Source organism: Meles meles, chromosome 3 (genome assembly GCF_922984935.1).
Source record: "Meles meles chromosome 3, mMelMel3.1 paternal haplotype, whole genome shotgun sequence".
NCBI classification, from domain to species: Eukaryota; Metazoa; Chordata; class Mammalia; order Carnivora; family Mustelidae; genus Meles; species Meles meles.
Genome location: NC_060068.1, coordinates 152514667 through 152540423, shown reverse-complemented (window position 1 = coordinate 152540423; position 25757 = coordinate 152514667).

Genomic DNA, 25757 nt, shown 5'->3' with positions numbered 1-25757 from the left:
TCCATCAGTACACATTATATAAATTTCTATTAATTCTGTAATTGAATATGTAAATGATTAACTTGTGATTCTTCCTTCTACCAGACCTACTTTTTTTAACTCAGAGTGTATCTCCTTTTAGTCCATTTTTTTGGTATCATATTCATAAATTTCTTAAAATTTGATTTTTTAATTTTTTCTCTCCTTTTTTTTAGTCTTTGCATCATAATTATTCACAGTCAAGGTTATTCAGGCATAGACATCCATTTGACAAGCTTGTAAAATCATCAGTTATATTGTTCATCTGCATATTTTAGCATAGCGTAAGTAGACCATATTCTGAAATGACATTGAATAATAAATATATGACTCATATTAATTATTCAAAAGGGATAGGTGGAAAGGAACTCAGGAAAGGTACACAGGTGGCCTCACTTTATTATTACTTTCTGAGGGTCTGTATTCTGGGAACACTAAACCTTAGTGCTTCCTGTCACAACTGCCTTAACCTTCATTTCCCTTCCCTGGAAAATAAAAGTGTAAATGGGGACTTGGGCACAGGTAATTTACTTAGGAAATATCCTTAGATAATGGGTTTCGGGACTGAAGGAGTGTAACCTGGAAGGAGGGAAAGAACAATAGGAATCATTTATCATTGGGTATTGCTGTAGCTGCTATAGGAGCTCAGTTATTCTGAGAGCTTCTGGTGAGCTATTTAGAAGGTACACACTCCACTGGCCCATCAGACATCACTCCAGAAATGCAAACTCAAAGATAGAATGATGAAGAGTTTCAAGACAGTTAACCAGGTACTAAACCTAGGACCTTGTGTGACTGAACTGATTACACAGCCATGTAACTGGCTCTGCTTATGATCCTTGAGTTGTGGCAATAAAGGCTGGGGATGCTTGGTTGTCTTAAGGCAAACCAGAGACCGAAGGTGTGAACACAGGAACTGGGAGACCAAGGGGGTCATGAGAATGGGAGCTCATGAACTTTAGGAACACACACACACTCTTGGGGAAGCATTTAGATGCAAGCAACTTAGAAAGCAGCAGTTCGATGTACACTCACCTAACTCTGATGAAAAGGCAGGTGCGAGCTGACATTTGGGTCACACCTGGATTAGAACAACTTGGCCACATTACTTTTTGGAACTGCTTTAACACATTTCAACTCACGTGGAGTTTTTGATGAGAAGTTCTTGAGTCCAAACACTTTGCTATTTGTCTTATTTCTTCATCCTTTATTAATATTGCTTTAGGCAGATAGGGCTGCCATAACAAAATATCAGAGTCCAAGTTGCTTAAACAATAGAAATTTGATTCTGACAATTCTGAAGACCCCCAAAATCCAAGATCAAGATGCCAGCTGACTTGGTTCTGGTGAGAGCAGTCTTCCTCATTTATAGATGGCTATTTTTTTGCTATATTCTCACGTGGCTTTTTTTTTTTTTTTTTTAGTGCATGCACATGGGGAGTGAGAGAGAGAGAGACAGAGAGAGGGGGGATATGTTCCTTTCTTTCCCCATAAATGTTTATTTATTTTAGATAGAGAGAGAGCATGAGTGGGAGGGGCAGAGAGCGAGGGAGAGAGAATCTCAAGCAGACTCACTGCTGAACACAGAGCCCAACCTGGGGCTTGATCCCAGGACCCCGAGATCATGACCTGTGATGAAACCAAGAGTTGAACACTTAACCGACTATACCACCCAGGAGCCCCCTTTTCCTTCTTTTATAAGATCATTAATCCTATCCTATGAGGATCCATCATTGTGACCTTATTTAACCTTAATTACCTCGTAAAAGGCCTATGTCCAAATACAATCACACTGCAGGATCAGGGAGCTAGTGCTTTAACATACAAATTTAGAGGGGACACAATTTAGTCCATAGAGAATATAGATTTTAAAATCCTAAGTGATGAAGGGTGCCCCAGGTGGCTCAGTCCATTAAACATTTGACTCTTGATTTCATCTCAGGTCATGATCTCGGGATCCTGGGATTGAGCACCAAGTTGGGCTCCATTCTCAGTGGTGAGCCTGCTTGAGATTCTCTCCCTCTGCCCCTTCTCCCTCCCTCTCTCTAAAAATAATAATAATAATAATAATAATAAATAAAATAAAATAAAACAAGAACCTAAGTGTTAAAATATTTATTTATCCAATGTAATGTTCAATTTGATGTTTTATTTGGCTCATTTTTCAAATTTGCTGCAATACTTGGGGCTTTTATTCTATGGAGCTGATACTTATTCAGTTTTATTAACATCTCATGTCCCTATATTTTCTTAGATCCTTCTATCTTCACAAGAAAAACTGATGGATTTGCCCCAACTCCAAATACATCAATATGCTATTCAGATGAAGTTGGGTGTATTCAGGGTGGTATGGTCATAGACAATATGTTAATCTGAATAAATGGTTCTTCCATTTGTCAAGATTTACCTCATTGAAAAACAGTTTGGGCTATAGTAGTAATAGTTTTCTGTTTCATAAGAGGTGTATAGAGAGCAAACAACCTGGCTCTGTTTTGACGTCTTCTAAGCTATTGATGCTAGAAATTTGATGTTCAGTTCTGGGTGCTACACTTAGAAGGACACTGATTCACTGACATCAGTCTAGTAGGGATGGTGAATGGTTTTGGAGCATGATCTATAGGGAACATTTGAAATTCTCAGAAGAAAAGAGGATGTGGAGGTTATCTCTCTGATTTTAAATGTTTAAAGTCTTATGAAATGAAAGAGAAATTAGACAACCCTAAGTACCATCAAAAAACAAAACTTTTATTAATGGGTGGATGTCGGTGGAAGGCAAATGAATTTGAGGAAGAAATTTTGAATAGTTGTGCAAAAGGGGGAGTTCTCTGAATCAGGATGTCAGAAGCTTTTCCTTATTGACATTCATGCGTATTCATGCATTCATTCATTGAGTATTCATGCAAGGAAAGAATATTTTAGGGGCGCCTGGGTGGCTCAGTGGGTTAAAGCCTCTGCCTTCGGCTCAGGTCATGATCCCAGAGTCCTGGGATCGAGCCCCGCATCGGGCTCTCTTCTCAGCCAGGAACCTGCTTCCTTCTCTCTCTCTGCCTGCTTCTCTGCCTACTTGTGATCTCTGTCTGTCAAATAAATAAATAAAAAATCCTGGGGCTCCTGGGTGGCTCAGTGGGTTAAAGCCTCTGCCTTCAGCTCGGGTCATGGTACCAGGGTACTGGGAACGAGCCCCGCATCGGGCTCTCTGCTCAGCTGGGAGCCTGCTTCACTTTCGCTCTCTGCCTGCCTCTTTGTCTACTTGTGATCTCTGTCTGTCAAATAAATAAATAAAATATTTTTTTAAAAAGAATATTTTATACCATGGTCACTGGCCAAAACTGAATTTGTCCAATGCAGTGGAATTGAATCTGTATAGCAAGGAATGGTCCTTAAATTGTGAGGTACCATTTGATGCTCTAAGAAGGTATATTTCCTATTATAAAGTCTTGTGTTAAAGAATGCATAATGTCTGTGTTCATTCTCTAGGTATGTCATAACACAGTACCATGTTCATTCTCTAGGTACATCATAACACATTACCACAAAGTAGGTGCTATCTCACAAGAGAAATTCATTATCTCAGAGTTTTAGAGCCTAGAAGTCCAAAAGCAAGGTGTTGGATCGTGCTCCCTCTAAAGCATGTAGGGGAGAGGTTTTCCTTGCCTCTCCAGCTTCTGATGGTTCCCGTCAACCCCTGGCATTTATTGGCTTGTGGACTATCTTGTCTCTATTGTCACATTGCATTTCCCTTCTTACAATGACATCAGTCATATTTAATTGAGCCCATTCTAATGAACTCAACTTGACTACATCCAGAAAGACCCTATTCCTAAATAAGTTTATGTTCTTAGGCACCAGGGGTTAAGACTTCAACATATCTTTTTGGAGGACACAATTCAACCTGTAACAGTGGCCCAATGAGGCCGACAAACAGCACTTTGATCCTGGCTCTCTCTCTGCCATGCTCGTTTATGGAAGCAAGTCAATTTACCTCTTGGAACTTCCGTTTCTATTTCTGTAAAATGAAAGCAGTAACCTTCTCTGGGCGTCTGACAGGGTCTGATGTGACTGTATAAAGACTTGGCATATACATATGTGATCTCAAAAGCTTCCTATATGTCCTTGGGGGTTGCTGGGGGGAGGTGGGATTGGGAGAGGGGGAGCGGGCTATGGACATTGGGGAGGGGAGGCGAACCATAAGAGACTATGGACTCTGAAAAACAACCTGAGGGTTTTGAAGGGTCAGGGGTGGGAGGTTGGGGGAACAGGTGGTGGGTAATGGGGAGGGCACGTTTTGCATGGAGCAATGGGTGTTGTGCAAAAAGAATGAATACTGTTACGCTGAAAAAAATAAATAAAATGGAAAAAAAAAAAGCTTCCTATATAGATAATTTTACTGCAACTCTCTCAATATAAGTGTCTCCAAATAATAACTTATTTTTGCTTTTGAGCATAATTAAAGTATGAACTACTTAATTTCCAGCTGCTATGAAAAATCTCATGAGCATTAGCTACAAAAGGCCAAAAGGCAGGATCAGCAAAGAGAACATGAGAAACAGCACAGATTTATTTCATTTTGCAGGAGTCTGAGAAAATGAACTAACTTAGTCAACACCATCTACCCAGTCCACATGAGGAAAAGAAAAACACAAGGAAACTGTTTTAAGAATTTATTCTAAGATTTATTATCTAATTTTTCACTGTGACAATCACTTTGTTCCCACAACATCCTATTCAAAGACTTTCTGGTGACCTAAATCTGTCATTTTCTCTTAACAGGCCCTTGTTTTCCATCCTGTCCTTGATTTCCAGCTGCTTTTTGTGCTCATTGTTGATTACTGTCAGTGATAATTTGGGGAGGCATGCAACATGTTTCCAAACAAAGGGATGAATGGTCTGGCATTTAAGGAAGGACTAAAAAAAGACATTTCAGTCTGAAACTGTATAAACTGGGAGGATGTGTTCTCAAAGGCTTAAAGTAATGGATATAGACTGAGAATGGTAAAAACAATCTTGAAAAAGAACAAAGTTGAAGGACTCATATTTCCTAGCTTTAAAACTTATTACACAGCTATAGTACAATCAAGATGGTAGGGTACTAGAATAGACATATATATCAATGGAACAGAATTAGAGTCCAGAAATAAAATGTATTTTCAACAAGGGTGCTAAGACAATTCAGTGGGAGAAAGAATAGTCTTTTTAACAAAGGGTACTGGTAGGGACAAAGGAATGTCCACATGCAAAAGAGTGAGATTGGAGCTCTCCTTCACACCATTCTCAAAAATGAGCTCAAGATGGATCATAGGAGCTACTCTAGAAAACTCTTAGAAGAAAACAGGAGTAAACCTTAGTGACCTTGAGTAAGGCAATGGTTTCTTTGATATTATACCAAAAACACAAGACCTAAAAGAAAAAAAATAGATAAATGGGCTTCATCAAAATAAAACACTTTTGTGCTGTAAATGATTTCCACAAGAAATGAAAAGACAAACTATAGAATGGGAGAAGTTATTTGCAAATCATATGTCTGATAAGAGACTTGTATCCACAATATATAAAGAACTCTGACAACTCAATAATGTAATGGCAAACAGTCCAATTTAAAGTAGGCGAAGAATTTGAATAGACTTTTATCCGAAAAAGATATACCAATGACCAATGAGAACATGATAAAATGTCATTAGTCAGTAGGGAAACACCAATCAAAACCATAGTGAGATGCGACTTTACACTCGCTAGGGTAGCTATAATAATAATTAAAAAAAAAAATGGAAAAAGTGAGCTTAGTGAGAAAGGGGGGGTGGCAGAGAGCTCTGAGCCCTGACTATCAAGGATGATTTCACTAGGCATAAGGATGTTACGCAGGAGACAGATGACTAGAAACAGAGACAGAAGTGCTAGCCAGCCTGCTGAGGCCAATACAAATACGCAGAGTATGAGTCATCAGTCAGATACCCTCCACATGCCCTGTGGTCAGGCAAAAACATGAAAAACCCAGCAGGAATTATCTCTTGACAGTATATTGTAACCTTGCTAAATTTACTTCTTAGCCTTAGTAGTTGGGGGGATGTGGAGACTTTGAAATACACACAGTCATGTTGCCTGAATAAAGATGATTTTTCCTACTTCTTTCTCAATATTTACGTTTCTTTCTTTCTTACTTTTCTTTTCTAAGAATGCACTGCCTAGAAACTCCAGTATGATGTTGAAAAAAAAATGTGAGAGGATATTCTTGTCCTGTTCTCAATCTTGGTAGGATTGAGTTCTGTCTCTCACTTTCAAGTACAATATTACTATGAAGTATTTTATACTGTCCTTTACAGATAGAAGTTTCCTGCTGTTCTTAGTTTGCTGATTTTATCGTGAATGAAGGTTCAGTTTTGTCAGACGTTTTTACCTGCATCTCCAGAAATGATATAATTTTTTAATTTTAATTATTAGTGTGACAAATTGCATTTGTTTTCAGAAAAATGTTAAACTAACTTTATATTTCTGCAATAAGCCCCGTTTAGTCATGATGCACCATTCTTTATATATTGTTGAATTTGATTTGATGTTTTCTTAAGAATTTTGTGTCTATTTTCATGAGGACTATTGTTCTATAATTTTTTTCCTTTCTAATGCCTAGTTGGTTTTGGTATCAGGGTAATTCTGGCCCCATAAATGCATTAAGAAGTGTTCCTTCCTCAATTTTCTGAAAGTTCATGTCAAATTGATTTTTTAAATATTTTAAATATTTGGTAAAATCCACCTATTAAACCTGCCCCCCCTTCAAAAAAAATATAGGAGAGTAGCAAGTGTTGACAAATGCAGAAAGTGGAAACCCTCCATGCATAGCTGGTGGCCATCTGAAGTGGTATAGCCACTTTGGAGAATGGTTTGACAGTTTCTGAAAATGGAATTACTCTATGACTCAGTCATTCCACTCCTAGGGATATATCCCAGGAGAACTGAAAACATATGTCCAGACAAAAAATTGTGCTTGAACATTCACAACAGCATTAGTCATAGGAACCTCAAGTTGGAAACTACCCAAAACTCTACAATTGATGGATAAATAAACAAAATGTGATATATCTATACAATTGAATATTACTTGAATGCAGTAAGTAAGAACGAAGTGCCGGTAACATGACACAACATGAATGAACCTTGTAAACATTATGCTAAGTGAAAAAAGCCAGTCATCAAGGCCACATATTGTATGATTCAACTTGTACGAAGTGTGTAGAATGGGCAAAGGTATAGAGACAAAAAGTGGATTCATGTTTGACTAGAGCTGGTGGTGAGAGGGGTGGGTGATGGCTGCTGACGGGTATAGAATTTCCTTTGGGGATAATGAAAATATTCTAAAATTAGATGACGATCACATAACTCTGTGCTATTGCATACTTTAAATAGGTAAACTCTATAATATGTGAATTTCATCTCAATGAAGCTTTTGAAATTAGCTACAGCAAAAAATAAAAGGATGTAGTATTTATAGGATAGTCCAGAAAGGAAAATGAAGAAATAATATGCAAACGGAGTTTTGAAAAATGTTTAGGAATTAACTAGGTAGAGAGTGACTGAATAGACTGAAGCAACAGTGTAGACAAATCTTGCCACAGGAAAGATTGCATTGAAGGCTGTGGTAGATGGAATCCTATGCTGGTCCCCAGAGCCCCAGAGTCCCCACCCTGATGTTTACGCCCTGTGCTGTCTTCTCCCTGTGAATGCGGGGGAGATCTATGGCTTATTTCCAGCCAATAGAGTATGACAAAGGTGAAAAGATTGTCTAGATCCAGTTGAAGTCCCAAATCAGTTACTTTGAGTTAATCAAAGTGAAATTATCTTGAATGAGCCTGACTTAATTAGACGAAAACGCGTAACAGAGGGCCTGGGGACTCTCTCCTCTGTTGCTGTGTTTGAGGAAGCAAAGCAGCCTGTTGTGAGAAGGCCTCTGAAGAGAGTGGCCTCTGGAGAGGACCATGTGGCACAGAACTGGAGGGGCTTCTAAAAACTGAGAGTGTCTCTCAGACGAAAGCCAGCAAGAAAACAGGGGTCTTACTCTAGCTGTGAGGAAATAAATTTTGCCAACTACACAAATGAGATTGGAGGTAGTTTCTTCCCCATTCATTCTATAGATGAAAGTGTAGCCTGACTGCCCCTTGACTGCAGCCTGGTGAGACCTAAAGGCAGATGGCCGAGCTCAGGTGGACTACAGTCCTGGCCCACAGTAACTTTGAGATTATATACGTGTGTGTAGTCCCAAGCCACCAAATTTGTGGTATTTTTTATGCAACAAATAGAACAGTGTTGCTAGAGCTTTAGAAACGGGATGATAGGAAGTAGGGGGTATGGGAGTGTGGGAGAACAGAACAAGACACGCCAGAGTGGGGCATGGTCAGATCACGTAATCTCTTCTTCTAACAAGCAAGTGAGAAACCACAGTTGGTTTCTGAGCAGGTGATAGGATATGATTCAAGGGAAAATCGAAAAAGATCTCTCTGGCAGTTTTCTAGAGAATGGATTGGAGATGGGCAAGGCAAAAGTCATGGATGGATAGAATACTCAGAATTCTAGTGAGGGATTTAATTAGGTGGTAACTTTTAAGATAGGACAATGACTGAGAAGGAGGAAAGCTTTGCTGAGTGAGTACAGACTGAGGTGGGCATTCAGAGCTTAGACTATTTGGGATTAATTTCACTGACTGGAGCAACATCATACAAGACAACTGTGCTTTCTGTTATCAAGAACTGTGAGTCTATATCTCTCAGTTGAATTGTCTCTTTCCAAAGGCATCAGCAGCAACTCTTAAAGAGAATCTTATCTGGCACCATCCCCAACCTCCCCACAGGGACAGTATCAGCCATCTTTCTCTCTTGAAATGGTTCCTTTTTTCTTATACATGATCCATAATGTGACTTTTCCACCTCTTCCTTCTCTTCATTATGTTCCTGGCTTTTTTCTGACTCCTCTTCCTGTTTCTACCCTCTAGCTGTGGACAAGCATCAACATTTTTCCAAGCCACCATGGTAGAACTCTGAGGCATCTTCAACTTTTCCCTGTCCCTCAGTTCTTTTTTTTTTTATTTTAAGATTTATTTTTTAATTATTTGACAAAGGGAGAGAGTGAGAGAGTTTGCACAAGCAGAGGGAACAGCAGACAGAGGGAATCAGGAGGGAGCCCAGTGTGGGGCTTGATCTCAGGATCCTGGGATCATGACCTAAACTGAAGGCAGAAGCATAACAACTGAGCCACCCAGGTGCCCCCCTGTCTCTCAGTTCTGATATCAATTTTTCTTGATAATACTTAGACTCACATCTTTTGCAGTCACATTTTGGAGAGCTATGAGAGATTATAACTTTAGTTCAACAATCCTTATTTATAGATAAGGATTCTGAGCCTAGGAGGCAAACCAAGCTTTTACATCCTTTCTTCTTTTTCTTCTTTTTTAACTCTCTGTGGTAATCATTTCAGGCTTGTCTATTAACTTTTATTTTGATTATTGTCATAGATTCCCATAGTATATGCCCATCTTCCTGAAATTCCTCTTTAGTTATTTGTTAGTTAATTATTCTATTAAGACGCTGTTAATTCATTTATAAATACTTCTTAAACATTCCTTTCATTCTACCCATTTTCTAAGCTCTGGAGTAAACATGACAGAGACCGAGTATCCATGCTGTATTAAATTTATTTCTCAACTTCTTATACAGGAGACATATGACAAGTAAACAACAACAACAAAATGTATGTGTCCCTTTGTGAGAAAGAGCTATGTTAGATAATGCTATAAAGAAAACCAACGCAGTTTATAAAATGATAGAATGCTGGAGTCCCTTTTGAGGAACATGGGGAACAGCGCAAGAATGAACCGAGGGACCCAGGTAAACAAAGATCTGGAGGAAAAGCTCGGCAGGAGTAATGACCTAAGCAGCAAATACAAAGGCCCTAAGGCAGCTAAGTCTTGATGCATTTGACAAAGAGCAAGAAAGTTATTATGACTGGAGTAGAGGAAGCAAGATGATGGTTCGTAGGAGATAAAATCAGAGAAGGTGCAAAATGGCCAGATCACTAGAAGCTGCCCAACCTGTTCAAACGTGTTTCCTCATGTTTCAATGAGTAAAATTCAGTCTCCCTGAATTGGTAACCAAGGCTCTCCATTGGTTATTTTAGTTGAATTTGTCCAACTTTATCTTTCATAGCTCCCTTACCTGAATTCTTTATATCAGTCCAACTAGTCCATTCATTAGACACTAAATTACTTTGTGTGACCATGCTATGAGCATGTTCTTCCTCCCCTATGCAATCTCTGACTATTGAAATTGGCAGGATCTACAGGGTCTAGTTCAAATCTCTTCAAAGAATCCTCCTAATTGGAAAGTTCTGCTTGTCACTGCCATTATAAAGTTATATCTTCTTTACATTAGACTGTGTGTGTGTGTGTTGTTTTTTCTGTAATGCATTCCAAGCTTCTAGAGATTTGTTTATCATAGTTTTGTATCTCCTTTGTATCTTAGGTAGAGCCTTATAGAAATTAAAATAAGATTTAAAAGTGACTTGATTAAAGAATCACATGTAATAGCTTTGAAAGAAAAATGATTCCCATTTTCATTCTTTCACTTTTGCAGGATAAAATGAAAGACTGATATAAACATACAATGTAATTTGCTTTTATTTGTTTATTTACTTTTTACTTTCTAATAACATTGTCCAATAATATTGGGATGTTTGTTTATTCATTCATTCACATTTTATTTATTTATTTGACAAAATCAGAGGCAGTGTAATACAATTGGAAAAGGGAAACAAATGAACATTTAATGAATACCTCCTAATAAAATCATATGTCATCTCATTTCTCACCTCTCACTGTAGTATGCCATCTTACCTCATGAATACATAGATGCACACATGTTCACATTTTAAAACAATTATTTATAAAGTTTATCCAGTAGGAAAATGTCAGTATATCTCCTAATTATAAACTCTATTCACACCCTTATTCAACAATGAACATTTGTTCAAAGACTTTCTTGCCAGACGTGGCGAGGTGGGTAGTTTAATGAGTAAGATGGCCAATATTCCTGCTCTCACGGAGATGGTCTTTGAGTAGTTGTAACAACTTTAAATTAGAACTATTAATATACTATTTTAATATTAACTAGAGTTAATCTTCTTGGCAAAGAAGAGACATTCTTTCTTCTGTGGATACCGGATTCCTGGATCTGTATTCCATAAATCAGTGAGGCAGGCTCTGCCGTACCAGGAAGGTCAGTGGGACAGCCATGTCCAACTTGCCTGGGTCTCCAAGAGAGCTGCAGAATATGGGTCATATGCCCAAGATAAAATTTGTCTCCTACACCATTTCATAATAAATGTAATATTAAAATGGAAGATAGGATTTATATAAATAGATATTTGCCCACTCCTTTCTCTAAGTGTTGGAAAATTATGTTTATTAAAATGTTTTTGCATGGGGAGGGGGACGGGGGAGGAATCCAAGTTGCAATCTGTTTTTATTTATTGATTTTAATTTAAATTTTAGGTAGTTAACATACTTTTAGATTGTTAGCTGATATTCAACAAATACTGGTTATATTAGTGAAAGGATGCCATAAAAATATCAGGAAGAATGGTCTAGTTTTTTCCCAAACGTGATAACTTCTTACATCCTTAAACAAGAAACATTCTTTGAAAGCTTTTCATTCGCAGGGCTAGACTGTGTAAACTAATCTATCATTTATGAATCTCCTTTTGTAAATAATGGAACTATAAAGACTTTAGACACCTAACAATAATACACATTTCTTCTGAGAGTTCTCATAGTCTCAAAAGGTTTTATCAGTGTTATTGTTGACAAGGAAATTGTACAGCTTGCTACAAACACACCTCGGAAATTGGAATCGATTTTTCCTCCAGGCTTCTACAAGGTCATCTTTCAAGACCTGCTATAATCTTGATGGTCCCAAAGCAATCCACACAAGTTTTTGCCCACCTCATCTCTTTTTCTGGTTTTCTTGTTCTTACTCCTTTCTCTTTTCTCCCAAATAGTGTTTTCTTGCTTGTCATTTTGTTAAAGGTATGCATACTAACTTTAAAGATCAAACATTATGGAATAAAGAAATATAACCAAAAATATCATTTGCACAAAAACATTATTAGCATTTTGGTGTGATATTCTGTAATCTGTATTTCAGTTACCGTTATTTCATGAATACCAATAAACAAAGATCTATGTCATAACTGTAATTGCCACGCAGTTCTTTGCATTTTTGTGCGTATTTGATCAGTACCCACTTACCACTAAGGACCAAATTTCTGGCTTCAGAAGGAACTCATGATCTTTCCTGAAATGATGGAAGATTTATTATGAAATATTGCTCCCATGACATGATTTTCAAACAATGTTGAACAAATAATGCTTTGATATTTTTAGAGACAGCATTTTCCAGTAGAAAATATTTGGCCAAGTGTGACATACATAACATATATTGGGGTTGAGTGAATTTCTAGAGGTCAGTTAAATGCTATGTAACAAAGTTATTTTTACCCTGGGTCCCTGGTTCTTAATCCTGGCTGCAGATAACACACATACCTTGAATTTTGAAAAAATAACTCTATGCAGATTGTACCCTGAACCAAGGAGAATGAATCTTTGAATGAAACCAAGGCTTCTGCTGGTTTTAAAAGCTCCTAAATGGGGGATGCAGGGGTGGCTCATTCAGTTGAGCATCTGCCTTTGGCTCAGGTTATGATCGTGGGGTCGTGGGATTGAGTCCTGTATCAGGCTCCTTGCTTTGCCGGGAACCTGCTTCTCTCTCTGCCTGCAGCTCCATCTGCTTGTGCTCTCTCCCAATCTGACAAATAACTAAATAAAATCTTAAAATAAAATAAAACCTCCTAAGTGGGGGCACTTGAGTAGTGCAGTCAGTTAAGCACTGACTCTTGGTTCTGGCTCAGGTCATGAGCTCAGGGTTGTGAGACCAAGCTGTTCATGGGGCTCTGGCTCAGCACTGACTCTGGCTTGGAATTCCCTTTCCCTCTTCCTCTGCCCCTTCCCCCGTCTCTCTCTAAGATAAATAAATAAATTTTTTTTTAAGAATTAAAAGCTCCTAAATGAATGTGAAAATTGAAGGTTGAGAACCACTGAGTGTGATTCCAAAGTAATTTGGATCTGTAGTATACACACTATAGAGCTGGCTAAACAATAGCTTTTTTATTTTGGGGAGAATGAAAGTTCATCTTAAAATAGGGGAAATATGCATACATGAAGTGCATACAGAATTTGTTCATTGCAGTTTGTAGAATCTCTTCTCGTGTAGGCTACTGGCCCCTGAGCATTTTCTGAAAATCGGGTTTATTGCTAATGGATGGTTTGAAAACAACTTATGGCTATTTCTCCTTTTACCTGAGGACAAACTACCATGGTTTTCCTTGAAGGCTCAAAGCTAGGTTTGTGGATTATTTACCCCAAGTGGAACATTTTCATAAGGTAGTATTTTGGATCTGCTGAATTAAAGTTATGATAAAGGCTTCCTTTGAGAGAGACCAGAGTGTAAGAAGGAGAGGAAAACGGGAAAGAAGGTGGGGGTGGGAAGTTTACTGTCATTTCGAGTGACTGAACTGGACTTGGTATGAATGGTGCCTCAAAGCTGTAGGGACAATATCACGTTTTCATTTTACCAAGGTGTAGAAAGAAACAAACCTCAAAGCATACAGCTCTAAAAGCTTCCAAATAGGGTGACTTTCATTGAAATAAAATCTATAGAAAGCAATGTTTCCATGGGACCCTTAAAAGTTACAGGCAAAAATGTCTCACAAGCATGCTGATTTTTTTTTTTTTTTGGTATTTCCTTTCTTGTATTTTCCTTAATCACAGATGAAATGAATGTAGGTTAAGGGCTAAAGGATGCCTTTGAACTGAATGGAAAGTTTTTGTCTTTGAATTAGTATTTCATCAATTCTCTAATGCCAGGAACATTTGCATTTTGAATAGAATTTTAAAACATACTGTCACTTTTGAAAAAGCAATTAAAGTATATCTACTGTAGTTAAGAATACATGGAGCACTGGGTGTGATGCCAAAACAATGAACACTGTTATGCTGTAAATAAACAAAAAAATAAAATAAAAGAAAAGAAAAGAATGATTGAAACAAACAAACAAAAAAAAAGAATACGTGAAATAGGTTAAGATATGGGAAATAATCAATATAACTTGATATTTTCAATTATTACTGTACAGGCATGGTTTTTTTTAATCTAGTTTAAGAATATTAGAGAATATATCTTACACAAAATAATTCAATGGCGTTTTCTGTTCCTCTTCAAATTTCATAGGCAGTTATAACAAATTGGAAAAAATTATTTCATAACATTTAATGATGATGAAAAGTGTTCTTTGCATATCTTGTTTTTAAATTGTTTGTGTTTAAGTTCATGAAGAACCCACATTGCTGCTATAGCATAGTTTATGGTTCTAACAAATATTCCCTGGTTAAGACATTGGCTATGTAACATCAGGCAACCTATAATTTTATGCAAATTTTGATGAGAAAAATGAACAGGAGAAACCAGACAACTGTGGAAGTTTTCGATATCTAGAAATTTGACAATATGTAGATAATATCTAATAAATTTGAGAGATATAGATAGTCTATAAATCTTCAGATCATTATTTCAATTTTTATATTTGTTGAGATAATCTTCAGGTGTAAGTCATATTTCCTGTTCTCCAGAAAGGGTAAGATCCTTCATTTACAGCATTTGCCTTAGATAGCAGCAGTTCACAGTTACGAGGGCTTATTTGCCGGAGCTCTTCAGATTCAGACAGTTAGATACTTCTAGAGCACTGAGCTCACAAAATGATTCAGAAAACTACCAAAAATAGAAGAAGTAAATTAAAAGATTCAAATAAGCAGAATTTCTAAATTCATCAATCAGAGTTTTAGTCATTTTTCTGGGGAATAAGACAAAAGGTGGTGGCATTGGACCAAAAATTGTTCTTTCTTAATCCTAAGAAGGCATACTTGCAGCAATTAAAGAATTTAGTTATGGACATGTGATTTTTTTTTTTACATCAATGCTTTTTGTTTCAATTTTAGTCTATCCTGACTTCAAAATTATACTGTTTTGGGGGCGTCTAGGTGGCACGGTCGGTTAGGCATCTGCTTTCAGCTCAGGTCTTCTGGAATTGAGGCCCACATCGGGCTCCTTGCTTCACTGGGAGGCTACTTCTCCCTCTCTCTCTCTGCCTGCTGCTCCCCCTGCTTGTGCTCTCTCTAATACATAAATAAAATATTTTAAAAAAATAAAATAAAAAGAATTATACTGTTTTGAAGCAGTTTTAGTTTATGTGAAAGTTTTGTGTTAGAGTTAAGTTTGTTTGTTTGTTTTCTATTACATGTGATAGTGAATGGAAGAATCCTATGAAAAAAAAAGTATCAGGCAAGCCTAATTGAATTTGGTGATGAGGCCATGGAAGGAAAAGCCAGAAGCTCTCAGTTCTAGCTTAAAGTTTGCCTCATTCTCCTTGTGTGGCCATGGCGAATCATTCACCTCCCTTTGTGTCTCTTATGTATCAGAAAGAGGGAATAATATTTCCCCATTCACATATAGATTAGCTATTTCTTGAGGATAGAGACCTTGTCATCTTCAAGAATTTTTCCCTAGCATTTTTTTCATTATTTTTTCCATTTTAATTAATTTATTTTTTCAGCAAAACCGTATTCATTGTTTTTGCACAACACCCAGTGCTCCATGCAATACGTGCCCTCCCTACTACCCACCACCTGGTTCCCCCAACCTCCCACCCCCGCCCCTTCAAAACCCTCAGGTTGTTTTTCAGAGTCCATAGTCTCTTATGGTTCGCCTCCCCTTCCAATTTCCCTCAACTTCCTTCTCCTCTCCATCTCCCAATGTCCTCCATGTCATTTGTTATGCTCCACAAATAAGTGAAACCATATGATACTTGACTCTCTCTGCTTGACTTATTTCACTCAGCATAATCACTTCCAGTCCCGTCCATGTTGCTACAAAAGTTGGGTATTCATCCTTTCTTTTTTTTTTTTAATAAACATATAATGTATTTTTATCCCCAGGGGTACAGGTCTGTGAATCACTAGGTTTACACACTTCACAGCACTCATGATAGCACATACCCTCCCCAATGTCCATAACCCCCTCCCCCTCTCCCAACCCCACCTCCCCCCAGCAACAAGATGGGATTGGAAGGGAGATAAACCATAAATGACTCTTAATCTCCCTAGCATTTTTTATTATGCTGATTGTTGGTCGTTACTTGAAAAGAGTTGGTCTAATGTTTAATATGTGAATGAAATGAATTGAGATGATAGGTATAAAAATTATTAAAGTTGTAAATATTAAATAATTATACCATGGTACTAAAGAAGATATGGAGATGGATTATAGAGACAGCTGTTAGTTCAATTTGATTACTTTGATCAAATCTGAGAAGGTAACTGTATGATTTAGCAGAAATATCACTGCACTGTAGATCGGGAGCCATGGGGTCTAAGAATGGCCTAGAGTCTCACCAAAGTCATGGAGTCTTAGAGTTGAACAGATGGAGATGTTCTCCAAGGTCATCTTCTCTCTCTCATTTTATGAATGAGAAATGCAGTGCTCACTTATCCATAGTCTTGCAGTTACTAATACCCAGTTCTCCCGGTTTCCTCTTCAGAGCTCTTCCTTCCACAACTTGGCCAAGTCCTTGACCACATTAGCTGAATGGCTTCTTCTCTAGGAGGCTGAATTAGGTGATCACTAGAGTTTCTTAGTATTGTAATTTCTGGATCATTTAAAGGGTAAAATCTTTTTTGTTGTTTTTGTTGGTTTCTATTTTCCATTTGTATCCCTAGTAAATTAAAACAGTAAAAGATTCTTAAATAATGCTTGTTGTCACCTTGCTGACACTCTAAGTTATTTCTAAACAGAATGACGAACCACAGAAGAACAACAAAAATACCTCTATAAAACATTTAAAATGAAAAATAAAACAGTTTGATTCTGAGTCTTCTTTGCCAAGGAATTTGTGTGGCCCTTTCCTAATCCAACTAGTAAAAGGCTTAATCCTGTTTCAAAGCAAAACACTTCCAAAATTGCCAGCAAATGTGGAGGATACAGTTGGAATCACTCCTGGTAATTTGAACAAATTATTCTGCAAATTTTCAATGCTCTGGAGAAAGAAGACCACAGTAACAAGAATGCTTTTTTTTTTTTTTTGGCAAATAGATAAAGTTAGGCAGGGGAGTAATGTGATGTTGAGACAGAGAAGAAACTATCCCAAAGAGTCACCTGAATTCCTTGGGAGAGCGCAGAAGACTCCAACAATTGTTTTACTCTGGTAATGATTAAGGGTATTTTGGTTTTGTTGCGCTTAGAAAGTTAGGTGTTGAAACAGATTGGCTATCCATTAACATTTTGAAACAGTATATTTTTTCCTGTCTTTCGTTAAAAAAAAAATCCCTTCCAAGAGATTAATTGATTTTTCAATGTTCAGACCCAACCTGCTCTTTCTGTGAGGGCCCCAACTCTCTGAGAAATTCATATCGTTTACTGGTGTGTATTTAGTGAGCGAGTAGGAGACTTACCCATTATTTCTTGGTTTCTTATGCATTCAGGCAGTAGGCAGAGTAATAAACAGAAAGAAGAGTCTGAATACTTGGGTCTTACTGTTAAATCTTACTTGGTGGGACTGACCAAGAGCCTCCTCTAGGCTGGTTTCTTCACCTATGGGATTCTCAACCTGGAGAGAGTCTTTTAGAATGTCAAGGGAATCTGAAAACCTTACTGTATTTTAAATAAAGCTTAACTGAAATCAATTATGTCCTCTTTAATTAGGGCACAGCGTCTGCATAAAACCATCTCTTTACTTTTTATGGCAATAACAACAGCAACCTAATGTGACCCCACCAGTTATCCTGTGCTGGGCAGCTATTCTGATCAAAAGTCTTTCTGTGCATTAAATCATTAAATTAACAAATACATTTCAGTAGACATAATCTTTTAAAGCAAAAGGCATTTGGGGAAAAGAAGTATTATATTTTTTGAAGGATCAAAGGTGGGAACCTATGCACTGGGTCATCTCTAAAGTATTTGCTGGTCCAAGATTCTAGGTCAGGGATTGATGAACCTTTTCTGTAAAATGGCCACATGGTATCTCAGGCTTTGTGGGCCAAACGATCTCTGTCACTATTCAGTTTTGCTATTAGAGAATGAAAGCAGTCATAGACAATATATAGGTGAATAGATTTGTCTGTGTTCTCATAGAAACTTTGTTTGTAAAAATAAGCAATGGGCTAAATTTGGCCGACAGACAATACTTTGCTGACCCCTGTATATGGTCATCCCTGAAACTCTGAGACTGCTTACTCACCAAGGAAAGAGATACAGAGAAAAGGAAAGGTAAGCAGGAAGGAATCTGTTTTGTGTCTATTAAAGGCTTATGCCTAAGTTGGGTTTTGTTTTTTTTTTTATGCCAGGTGCATTGATAAAATGACAACAGAGGAATTAAGTTTTTAAACAAAAATTTTAAATTTTTTTCTTTTCAGTTCAGATGGAAAAATGAACAACGGGGAATCATATCAACCTTAGGCACAACCAGACTTGCCAAGACACTCACAGCCTTAGGCCCAAGGGAAAGAATGCTTGCTTATCATTCAAAGAAACCTGTAGGACAAATAGATAACTGGTACTACCCTAAAGATACAATCACCAGATGTACCTAATGAATTCTCTAACATAAATAATAGAGATGTCTATTTTTTTTTCCAGATTCTAAGTCTGTTGAGATGGAGAAGACCTCCAGGGAAACCAGATGAAGTAGCACTAGAAACCCTGCTAGCACGACCTCCTGGTCTCCAATCATTGGTGTCCACCTTCTCAGGAGATTTCTGCCCCAAATTTTGCCCTGAAGAACCTTCACTTGCAAGCCATCAGGGAGTTTGAGACTTAGAGCCTTAGTTCCCCCCTCTCCTGGGTGATGCTCAACCAATGAATAGCCCATGTGTCTTCACTGCACTAGTTTGGTGTCAGTTTTTATTGACTTGCCGTGAATTGGGCAGACTCTCCTTTGGTTTGGGTACAATGACTGATGCCCTCAAGTTGTCGTATTTGTTCTTAGAGTGTCAAACCTTCATTCTTACCAGCCAACAATGAGCACAATAACTAGATGCAGAATAAGCTGTAGCAGCGTTGCCCCAAAGAGCAGGGCTCTAAGCTCAACTCTCCTTTTGAGATTCCTAAATGGGGCAAGTAGAAGACTCAGTACTATGGGCAGAAAACCCCAGAAGATGGTTTTGTTTTGTATAGCAGAAGCTCCTAGTTCAGGCCAGATATCCCTGTTCTGTTCCTTTATTTTCACTAGAACGTCTCATTTGTAGCTGCAGTCATGGCTTCCTGGATTAAGTATTTTCTGGCCTTTTGAAGCTATTATGGTTTCATGACTAAGGTTTGGATAATGGGATGTCATAGAGGTATTGTGTTTGACTTAATGGAAATATTCTGGAAGGGACGTGGTATGCTTTTCTTATTCCCTTTTCCCTATCAGCTAAAATGCAGGCACAATGGCTAGAGTTTCAACAATATGTGGATGATGAGGAGAAAGTCATGTGCTAAGAATGACAGAGTTGCAAGTTGATAGGAACCTGGAATCCCTGATGACTTCGTGAGAGAGAAAGCAATGTCTAGTTTTTAAAGAACATCAGTAATTTAGATTTTATTGCTTTGAAACAGAATTCTCACTCAAAAATCCACTTGCCCTCAGAAAAGAGGACAGTCCTGGCCTCAATTTAGAAGTTTATGTTCATCTAGACTTGGGAAAGTCCCAATGTCTATTTCGATTTAATAGCCCTAGGATTTGCACTGTACTTCTAAGTCACTCATTGGTCCTGAGACTTTTCAGAAATTGGCTCTTTTGCTGGAGGTGGAGGCAGGAGGAAGAGGGAGCTGTGGTCCCTCTAACATGTTATCTGAGATGCATTCATCTATCTTGTGTAATCCACGGTGTTAAGTTTGGATTTGGATTAAAATGTGTTGTAAGGCTTTTGCTCCTTCCATGTGCTACTGTTCATCCAGCTGTAGAGTTTCAAAGGAAAATGTTAAGCTCTTACATTCCATTGGTTCTGTGAGATTTCTTACCATATGTGTCTGACCTGCTAGTTTTTTCTAATAAGCTTCATTTTTATATGCAAATGTTGGCATTGTTTTCCCATTGGGGAAAGCCAGATAAGCCTGAGAGATGTGACTATATCACTCACAAACAGGAAGATCTAGTTCTCGGGAGTATGAGAAGGGCTACCCCCTGCAGACTCTGGAATGAACCACAACTTACCTTACAGTTTCCAAAACATGAAGGCACGTGGGGAGAGGATGAGTTCAAACTGAGAGAGATTTAAGACTACTGTCCATAGATGTGTTATCAACTTATCCCAACATTTGTGTTTTCATTAAGTATTGATTAAGTACTTCTTACATTCCAGGAACCCTTAGAGAGGCTAAGGAACCAGAGGTAAACCAGATATGCAAATTCACTATTCTCACTAAGGGTATATTCTAATAGGAGTAGACAGAAAATGAAACCATATGCTCAAAATCAAGATGATTTTAGGTAATGTATGCAAAGAATAACACAAGGAGTTGTTTGGGATGGTGAAAAATCTAGATTGGGTGCTCTAGATAAACTAGACAGCCTTTATGGATAGATGATATTTGAGCAGAGAATCGAATGGCAAGAAGCACCCCACCATCTTGAACTTGCAATGCTAAGGCTCTAAAGAAAGAGAGATCTTGGAGGGCTAGAGGAGTAGAAAACAGATCAGAATAACTGTGGAGCTTTGAGGGAGAAGACAATAGTGGGAATGAAGCTAGAAGGGAAGAGGACAATCGGTATATAAACCTTGAAGACCATAGAAAGCAATTTGAATTTTATTCAAAGAACAATGAAAGCTATTAGAACATTTTTAGTAGATGATTGACACATTGTATTATAAAATATAATTCTGATGGTCACATGGAAAATAGAATATAAACAGAACGATTTGAACACTTAAATGTAAAATTAGACATTTTTGAAGTACTGATATAAGTCTGTTCATATTAGCCAAGCTAAAGGAACTTTGACTTGTTCACAAAACGTTATTTTTCATGTTAATTCAACTTGAAAATAAAACTATAAAATAATGAAGCTCTTAATTCTAAGTAGACAAGTGTCTTTATTAACCTAGAAATTAGGATGCATCAGGAAGTACAGGCCTGTTTAGACCAGTCACTTCCAGTGCAGGAAAAGTTTACAAGGCTGTTTCTGAATTTGAATGCCATTCAAATGCTTTGAACGACTTGCTGGTAAAAACAAGAGAAATGGCAAACGACATGTGTCAGGTTCCAAGGAAATGAAAATATTTTCTGCAATAAACAGGATGCAATAAATGGTAATAGTAATAAAAATAAATTAAGGGAAAGGTTTTGGTATGTGTTTGATTTTTGAAAGAAATGGTTCATGATAGGAAACTATGTGCTCTATTTCCTTGGCCAAGAAAGAGTGGTCTACCTTGTTGCAAATAACAAAATACGACCAGGTAGCATAAAAGAGAGAGTCCCTAAAACACTGCCCACATTCTCAGAGCAAAATGGAGAGCCCAAAGACAAAATTATTGAATGTCAGATGATTTCAGGCATCTGCGTGCCATGCATTTTTACCACTTATCTAATTTCACTGAATCTTAATTGTCCGAATTTGAAATAATGTTGCCTCCTCCATCATACCTCATAGAACTCTTCTATGTATCAGATGAAATAAAGACATTCTAAAAACCATGTAGCTTAAACAAATATAGCATAGAGTTATTACCTGTAGTAATAGTCATCATCTCCTTGGAATTAAAGATCCACGATGACATGAAATTTGTTTTATGACACGTTATTACTATATATTTTAAATATAATACTTAAAAAAGAACTTCCCAGAGACTAGTAGATAGAAATAATAACTAACTAGTATATAGAAATAATACTAACTTGTGGGGCGCCTGGGTGGCTCAGTGGGTTAAAGCCTCTGCCTTCAGCTCAGGTCATGATCCCAGGGTCCTGGGCTGGAGCCTGCTCAGCGGGGAGCCAGCTTTCTCCTTGCTCTCTACCTGCCTCTCTGCCTACTGGTGATCTCTGTCTGTCAAATAAATAAATAAAATCTTAAAAAAAAAAAGAAAGAAATAATACTAAGTTGCGTATATTGAGCATTTTCTCTGTGCTACGCACTAGGCCAGTTTTCATTATTGCAAGGGCACATTCTCACAGAACTAGCTACTATTGTCCTTCATTATGATGAAATGTAAGAGAGTTTATAGATCTTGTCAGGGTGAAAGTAAGTGGTGGTAGTAAGTAGTGACTCTCGAAGTTAAACCCAAAGTGGTCTGACTCCAGAATTCAGGCCTTAAACAAACTGCCTTCTTGCTTCTCCACTTTCCAGTATTGAATTTAATTGTTACAAAATCATGCAAGTGTTCAGTGGTGATACTTAGAAAAATAACTGTTAGTTCAATATAACAAAACATTGAGAACTGTTGCTGCCTGCGACAACCGTGCCTCAAATCCGGTCCAGGCCTGCATGAGCCAGGTCATTCTGGGTGGGGGCCAGGCAAGGACATGGGGTGGGATGGGCTGCATGGAGCTTATTGCCAGGGGCCTTGCCTTTGTTTGGGGGTGGTGGGTCCATCAGGCCTATTACATTATTAAAAATTATTAATTCAAAAACTAACTAACTAAAAGCAGACCTTGCCTTCAAAGCAACAGGGATGACTATGTCATGAAGAAGGATTATGACTAACCCCAAATCTAATTCTCTGTACTTGATGTCAAGCAAAACAAATGAAAATAAAAGAAAGAGAGAGGATTAAATTTGAGTGTTCTCAGTTTGAGAACATTCCTTTAAATAGCCATTTTAGAAGCATCTGAGGGAACAATACTCTCTTTTCCCAAAAGGTGGCACTGTTCTTCTAGCTAAGCCATCCGATCCCCTGCCCTCAGGAAAGGCTTGCTGCAGGACTTGAAACAAGTTCCTCTCTTGCTTCTCAGTTTCACCTGATGACTCATCTTGGTTGGAGACTAGTTTTTAGAGGTTGGAGTGGAGTTTTTTCATTAAATAGAAAACTTTGAGCAAATTATTTTATTGGAGAATATTGAAGAGAATTTAGGAAACTGGACATGCGGAGAAATTTTGGATGATCCAATTTTAAACTTGGTGTTGGGGGTTGAATTAGGAGAAGAGGAGACCTACCTAATGGCCATGAATCAACAATTTTGGAGAGAGTGAGACCAAAGCTTCTACTAGAATCGTCGAAATGTAGGGCGTGGTTGTTGATGTGTGTGGTCTTTTCCACCTGGGAATCAGAACTCCTCATTTCTAACTAGCTCTGTGAGTTAGCAAATGATAAACTATCCGGGCTTAGATTTTTTTTTTCTTTAAAATTAAGAGGCTTGAATAGATAATATTAGCTTCTCTTTTCAAATCCATCCATCCATCCATATATATATATATATGGAGAGAGAGAAAGAGAAAGAGAGAGAGAGCTCCTTGAAGTACTTTGGCATACTGAATTATGAGCTAGATTTATATAAAACTGTTCTTACTTTGCAAATTTTTTGTTGAACTTTGAATACTCTTAAATATAACCAAATGTCATAAGAAGATAAAGGTTTTGCTTTGGAAGTTTATACTGCGCACATCTTCTCTAAGTATGTATGTGAATGGAATGCATGTTCACAAGTCACTTTTTTTCAGACTGGGTTCCCTAGACTCTGATATACCTTACCCCTTCCTTTCCATTTCTGCTCTGTTTGTTCACCTGACTCTTCCCTAACATCTTCATATCCCTCCTTAGGATATTGCAAATGTAAATTCTTCCTCAGTCAACTTGCTTAAAGGAAGACGGATGATTGATGGAATCATGGTCCATTTGTTTCAGTCTTTAGTCTCATTCTGTGGGATTTTTCTGCCTTGGCTGGGGGATAAGGAGGCTGAAAGTGAGGGTAAGGGTACAGGATACTTTCATTTAAACACAGGAAATGTTTTTGTTTTAAATTTTGCAGCTGGTTTCGCTTTTGGTGGTCAGAAGTTAATGGGAAATACTTGCCTATGAAACTCAAAATGAGCAACATAAATTTAAGATCAGTGCCTAACGCTCATTACTTCCTATTTTCCCAATAACGCCACAGGATGGATTGTGATTATCTTTACTTTACAAATGAGGAAACTGAGGCTTATTGAGTTTCATAGGTTGCCTCTGGTTGTACCATTAGTGATTGGCTAACCTAGACTTATGGCTGGGTCTACTGGCACACCGTGGCTCTGCCCTCTTGAAGTTTATCCACAAAATGCCCTGTCTATTTGTTCAGTGATCAGAGAGAGAAGACATCATCTAATTACTGTCTTCGGTAGACTTCAGCTTCCAAACCATTGTATCAAAGAATTTTGGAAAGAAAAAATTTTATTGCTTAATTATAAGTAGGTGATGATTTATATCCCTTATTTGACTAATATCCTTACTTGGTTTCCCCACACAGTTAATGATATTGTTTCTTCAAGTGTTGGGTTGAATTTAGTGGTATGATTATGGGAAAGAATCACTTCTCATGTCTTACTGATATTAACATGGGAATGAATTCACTTTAACCATGAAATGTTCTGAGGCAAAAGGGCATATTAAGAGAATTAAATTCAACCCTGGCTTGGCCTCTTGTTACTTTTAACCGTTAGTGACAATTTATCCAGGAGTAGGAACACATATGCCTTACTTACTTCAGATAGTTAAGAATCAAATTAGTGGTTTATAAAATGTCCCAGAATGTTTTTTGTTTATTTTGTTTTGTTTTGTTTTTAGTTTTAAGATAACTTTTAAAATTTGGAATTTGATTCTGGCCCTAATCATCGGTTATTAATTGCTTTTAACTTTCCTTTCTGATTTGTATTCTTTCCACATTTTAAAGTCTAATTTCTTAAGGAATGAACTTAAATATGCATCATCAGAGTCCAAAGACTTTCTTGATATTTAATGATAAGATTCATCTCTCATTTAACACTTAAAAAACCATGCATTTTGGGCTTCTTACTAAGAAATCTAAGTACTCCTTAATAGAATATGACTATATTTTAAAATGGCCTTCCATGTGCATTCAGTAACAAATCAAAATCAAATGATTCCAGTCTCAAGGATGTCCCTTTTCATCCTCTGTTATGTGGTTGATGATTTGAAAGGGAACAATTTGTTTTTCTCAGTCAAAGAATATTACATTTACTTTGAGCTTTTAGTGCTTTATAAAAACAGACAAAAGACATGACTGGGCTTTGTCTACTAGTGTACTTTCCAGGTGAATGCACTACATACTAATTTTTAAAAGCAAGTTGTCCTCTAGACTGTTTTTCTTACAACTTTAAGTACACAAAGTTAACTTTTCTGGGTAGTATCACGAAAAAATGAGAAGGTTATGTGAAAAGGTTGTTCCCTACATGATATGATGTGCATAAACAGGAACAGACAGATGAAAAGTAGCAAAGGGACACATTTTGTCCTGAGCCCCACTTCTATTTTTGAAGCCTCTCATCCAGATCAGTTGAAGCGTGAGCTACCACAGGCCTTCCCTGGGTAACAGGACCACTTGGCTCACTCTGATCGGGAGTCAGCCATAGGCAGGGTCACAGGCTCCAAGTGAAACTGCCATTCGTCCTCTCCTTCTCTTTTCCCTGCA